At 39.0% G+C, this 5,991-nt stretch overlaps 1 long non-coding RNA gene across 7 annotated transcripts; it reads left to right on the forward strand.

Annotated features, from left to right (window-relative positions):
* The first annotated feature begins 623 nt into the window (after positions 1–623).
* On the forward strand, positions 624–4,932 carry LOC139830621 (uncharacterized). 7 transcript variants are annotated; one of them, XR_011743467.1, is made up of 5 exons: positions 624–938; positions 1,065–1,251; positions 1,382–1,459; positions 1,599–4,273; positions 4,353–4,932. It is a non-coding gene; the product is annotated as an uncharacterized lncRNA (long non-coding RNA). The 7 variants fall into 7 exon arrangements; XR_011743471.1 differs by having other exon boundaries at positions 1,599–4,121; positions 4,218–4,932; XR_011743469.1 differs by having other exon boundaries at positions 1,599–3,608; positions 3,678–4,932.
* Positions 4,933–5,991: the final 1,059 nt, after the last annotated feature.

Below are 5,991 nucleotides of genomic sequence, written 5' to 3' on the forward strand. Positions count from 1 at the left end.
CCATTATCTCCAATGTTGTTTAATATTATAGCAGATATGCTTGCTATTCTAGTCGAAAGAGCAAAGGAGGATGGTCAAGTGGGTGGTCTTATTCCTCATCTTGTCGAGGGAGGACTCTCTATACTACAATATGCTGATGATACAATTTTATTTTTAGAACATGACCTGCAAAAAGCGGTAAACATGAAGCTAATCTTATGTTTGTTTGAAGAATTATTGGACCTCAAGATTTATTTTCGTAAGAGTGAGTTATTTTGTTTTGGAAAGGCTAAGGAGGAAGAGCAACAATACAAACAATTTTTTGGATGTGATATTGGGGAGCTACCTTTTAGATACTTAGGAATTATACACTATATAAAAGTCAATCAATTTAACCCACCTCATATTAATTTGCATACTGTAGATGTGTAATTTTCGTCCACCCATTCACTGACACGTAATCTTCTCTTTAGTGTGGTTAGTTACTATTTGCTATTTCTTTGTTGCTGTGGGTTACCGGTTACCGGTTCAAAGGCCTCCTCCCTTTTCATTGTTGCGTTCGCCTCCCGGTTAAACGGTGCTTCCTTCCTGAAATTTCTAGCAGATAGCCCCACCTTCACCGCACCGCTTTTTCTTTTGACGGAATAGTACCACGTCCTGCTTCATGGCCTCCCACGCCCTTCAATGCCCTATCTCCGCCCTCATCCAACAGAACTCCAGCCCCGAGTAGCAGGCAGCCAGCAATTAGCAGCCCTCCCTGCTGCTAGCACCGCCGGCGACATGTGCCAACACGGGGCCGTGGACTCAAATTCTTTGATGGCTGCGGCCACTGTCGGCAAGGAGGCCTGCCATTAATTACCGGCACCGCGAGGATCTTTCCAATGGAGCGTCCTGGAGAATCACCTAGGCGCCTCCATGGACCATTCGCCATGATAATCTCCTCGATTCCATTCTCGAAGGTATCAAACCCTAACCCATCTCCTCCTTCCTCTCTGTCTCTAATCCATCTGACTCTCCCAGTTTACTGACCGGTCGTTTCGTGTGATTGGGCTGATTTTTTTTCACTTTTTCCATCGTGGTCGAAGGCGCTGACCAAGATAGCCTGCAACCTGCGGCTGCAGAAGTAGCTCCCCAAGCGGCAGGGTCATCTGCCTGTTAGCAATTGGAGCTCTCCAATAGCCTGTAGCTTTAGTTCTCTGGGAAGATCTCTTTTGGCCACCGTATTTTTTTATTCCAATCTGGCCTAGGTTGTAAGGCACATCTAATTGCCTGGTACGTGATACTCCTGATTCAACTAATCAACTGCATATTGATTTGTGTTAGCCTTAATTCTCTGTCTTTGGATGTGATGCTCTCGATTAATTTTTTTTCTTTCCATTTATTTAATGATTGATTTTTGCAGGATTTTCTTCCTGCTCATTGATGCTATGGCCGGCCGGCCAGGTACATCTCCTTCTGGTTTGCGTGCTTCATCTACACAGTACGTTCCCTTCTCTGTTAGTGGTAGACTTGCATGCTTAATCGCTCATCTATCGATTCGGACAGCATTGCCCAAGCTGCTGGTTTTTATGACTCATTTGTCGGGTCGATTCTTACTGAAAAATTATTACTTCTGCCAGCTATGCCAGTTCAGGTGTCAAATTGTACAGTTGATATTGCTGGCTGGAGGCAGGGAATTCATCTAGGCAAGCAGACAACTAATTGTGCTATTAATATGTTCGTTTTCTTCTTCCTGTGTTGGAAGTAAATTTCTTATATAGTGAATGCAGTTAAATCACAAAAAAGGCCAATTTCACAGAAATGCCACTATTCCCGTTCACATGGTTCCATGCAGTCTAATGTTCACGAATATGAACCAAATATTTGGCGTCTTCTTCTAATTTGTTTGCTTGTGTCCAGGTACTTGGAATTTTAATGAAGTCGTCCATTCTCTGGTGGCAATCCCTTGGCTTGGCTATGGTTCTTTTACTAGAATTTTCGGTTGTCTCTGCAAATGTAGTCTTCTGTATGCCCCCAAAAAATGACATGGTGGGATGTTCATGCACTTCTATTTACAAATTATTACCCCTGTTTCAAAATATAAGCCACTATTTAAGATTTAATATGGAAAAAATTATTTTGTGTCTTTTTTTTACCGATATGTCACCCTCCGACGCGTGCCTACCATGTGTTATTGTGATCACATGTTTTCTGGTTTAGTTAATCCTTAGTTACTGCCTGCTTGCTGCTTGGGTGGCTAACAAGATTTGTGTGGATGATCAATCGAGCAGGGGAACACTCTATGCTAATGAGGCGCTGGAGTTGAAGCTAACCAGATACCAAAGAAGCAGGTTAGCTTATGTACCACTGAGCTGCATGGGGATCTGAAGTTTCACCGTATAAAGTTGGTCAAGGGCAATAGGAAATTACCAGTAATTGATGTTTTGATGTCTTTCTATAGCTTTGATCTCATGCTTTACTTCTAAACTGACACAAACAAACAATCTACTATTAATATGGCCTCTTGATGCTATTTAAGTTTCTCTTTAAATGTTGCCGGTATGCACAAGCTGTTAAAACATCAGAGTAATCTTTGTAAAAATTGTCAGCGGTTTTTGTGAACTTACATTTCTAGACTGTATCACCTTCTGTCTTGCTGATAGACTGCATGGATCTGTTAAAAAAGTTCTGGAAAATTGAAATAACACTTGCTTTTGAGTTGTCAAATGGCTGCCAAATAGCTAGCTGTATTGATTTACATTTAGCATGAACATTGCGGAATGCACTTCGTATTGCTTTTGTGTTTTTTCCCCATGTCTATAAGATGATAATGGGCAGTGTAAAAAAATGATAAAGGGCATGAATTTCCACATAGCATTGATGAGTTGCATAAACAAAGAAAGAGTTATTCACCTCAATATATCTGTCGCAGATATTGTGCTAGCTTACCTTCGGTACATACAAAATATGTTGTACTAAATTTAGTTGGTAAATGTACACAAAAAACTGCTGGCAAACACAAGTATTTATTCTGAGCAGAAATATTTCTAACTTTTGCTGTTACAGTTAAAAGTACTATTTTTGCCTAAAGTTACCCCAATACTATAATTTTTCCATCCTAACATGTACCTGCAAATCATAAACCCTTATATATAAATTTACCTTCTTTTCACATTGAAACTATGATTGGTGTTGACAATCTCTCAAGGAGCACTGGGCAGTAATGATATGGTGCTCTTTTATGAATAATAATTAAATTGTATGATTTCCTTTTTATCTACATTCTCTATAATAATCTGACAGCTCTGTTGAAAATAAAATGGTGTTAATGTGTTATGGTTCCTAGATTAGTCCGGCCTTTGTCTGCAGGTTAAGAGACAGTCCACAGAAGTATTGTTCCTGACATTGTGCTACTGTGGTCCATATTTGTTATTCTTAGCAGTGTGATGGATTATATTTCCATGCTATCCTGAAGCTCCAATTTTTATGGTAGGATCTTATATCTTTGGTGCCAATACAAGCAAATTGGTGTTAGCTGAAACTGCTTTGGAAGAAAAAAAATCATCCCCATGGCAATGCTTATAAGTGACCGAGTTCATATATATATATATATATATATATGTGTGTGTGTGTATATTAGAAGACTTAAGGTAATCGTATTTTATAAATTGTTTTTTCACGTGAGGTTAATGTACTCAGGATTGTGATTCTATTGAAAGGTCCATGGTTGTGTGTTTTCTGTTGCCCTTGGAGTTCGTATATATGTATGTGTATCAGGCGAGCTGAGGTAATTTTATTTACCTTATATATGAACCAAGGTAGCTAATCTGTCATTCCCTCTCCTTGCTAATTACAACATTATTAATGTGAAAGGACGAACTTCAGTTAGAACTTAATGGTAATAAAAAATTTACCTCATCATCGAGCTGACGTACATTCTAATATGCCATTGGTTAAAAAAGTAATAGTGAGCCTTCATACTTGAGTCACTTTACCATGTTTTCCATGAAACTAGAAATAGCATGTTGTCAATGACTAATGCAAATGTTCACCTTTAAATTGAGGCAACTGCATACTCTCAGATATCTCTTACTTGCTCCACTTCATTGTTAGCTGAATGTTCGATACTGCCCTCATTGTCCATGCATGAAAGGGGTAGAGAGGTAAACTACTCTTCAGTTCCACAAGTTAGCTTGGAACGGTAGAGCAGACTGTTAGTTCCATATGCAAACTATAACTACCACTGTCAATGTTCACAGATACAAGCTCTCTGTCAATAGAAAAGATATCCAGCGTAATGAAGAGAATAAAAGAGGTAATAGGACAATTCATGTTTTCCGGCGACGAAGGTAGTACACTTCAGGGCCATGATGCAACTTTGGTCGTTGTAACAGTGACAGGTCGAAAAGACGATTTTCCATCTTCTATAAGTAGCATAGTTAGACAAAGAGGTGTCGTTGCCACCGAGGTTACACCAGAAGCCATCGATCTTGACAACATACCATCCCCCGTCTCCGAGTTCTCAGTTTATCAGCACCATTGATCCAGTAACAAAAGCCAGCAGTGCTATTCAGAATAGCTGTGCAGATTGATCCAGTAAAAACAACAGCCAGCCGTAGTTCAGTAATCGAAGACAGAGGGAGTTGAACTGATGAAAACCGGAAATTTGACGTCAAGTTGTCAACCTAATTGGCATATGTGTCATTTCATGAACAAGTGCTTATGCTCTATCACTTCACTAGATGGCTGCTCAAATGTTATGTATCTTAGTTGTCCTACTCTGCCCTAGAAAACTAAGTTCTGCAATGCTCTTATGTTTATATATAATTAACTCAGTTGTGGCACCCTGTCTAGCCAGATGACACCCCCTATGCCTGTATCTACCTTTTCCCATTGTAAAGATGCATCGGCCGCCGCCACTGGCCTCTGCTATGTAATCTAATGTATATGCGTCTGCTAGCACTTCTTTTTTTACTGACCACTGTGTTATCTACTAAACCAGATCTCTTAAGTTCAACACCAAATTTGACTAGATAAATCAATTTACTCCAAATATTTAGTAATAACCATGCATATGAAATAATTGGTACCACGGGCGCGGCGTGGCGCCGCGCCAATGCTTCCTAGTTCCTATTCATTTTAGTAAGCTTAAAAATTCAGATTGGTATCCAGTGAAGATTCGATTTAAAGGTAAATTGGGATGCTGGAAAGGAGAATTGCTATCGTATGGCGATAGATTAGTACTTATCAATTCTGTTTTAACAAGTCTTCCAATGTTCATGTTATCGTTCCTGGAAATACCCGTTGGGGTCAGGAAGCGTCTAGATTTTTATAGGTCTAGATTCTTCTGACACAGTTGAAGCTAAGAGAAAATAGACTCTCAAAATGGAACATAATCTGCCGACCAAAAGATCAAGGAGGTTTAGGTATTGAGGTTCTTTAACTTAAAAATAGATGTTTATTGAGTAAGTGGCTCTTTAAAATACTAAATGAGGAAGGGGTGTGGAAAGAGTTGCTACAGAATAAATACCTAAGTCAAAAAACCCTTTCTGAGGTGCAGGCAAAACCGATTGATTCCCCCTTTTGGAAGGGACTCATGCGGGTAAAAGATGATTTTTCTTCAAAAAGGATATTTTAAAATTGGAAACGGTGCAACGACAAGATTTTGAGAAGATATTTGGTTAGGAGAATCCTCATTAGCTACTTAATACCCATCTTTATATAATATCGTGAACCATAAAAATGTGTTAGTGGCTCATGTATTGGCACAAACACCGCTGAACATTGGCTTCAGACGTGTGCTATCTGGTAATAAGTGGACAACATGGTTACACTTATGCTAAAGATTAGTGATGGTAAATTTAAATGATGAACCAGACTATTTTATGGGGAAACTAACAACTAATAGGTTGTTTACAGTCAAATCTATGTATGAGGATCTTATGAATTATCATACAACATACTTGCGGAAATATCTTTTGAAAATGAAAATCCCCCTAAAAATTAAAAAAATTATGTAGTTCCTGAGTAATA

Source organism: Lolium perenne, chromosome 4 (genome assembly GCF_019359855.2).
Source record: "Lolium perenne isolate Kyuss_39 chromosome 4, Kyuss_2.0, whole genome shotgun sequence".
NCBI lineage: Eukaryota > Viridiplantae > Streptophyta > Magnoliopsida > Poales > Poaceae > Lolium > Lolium perenne.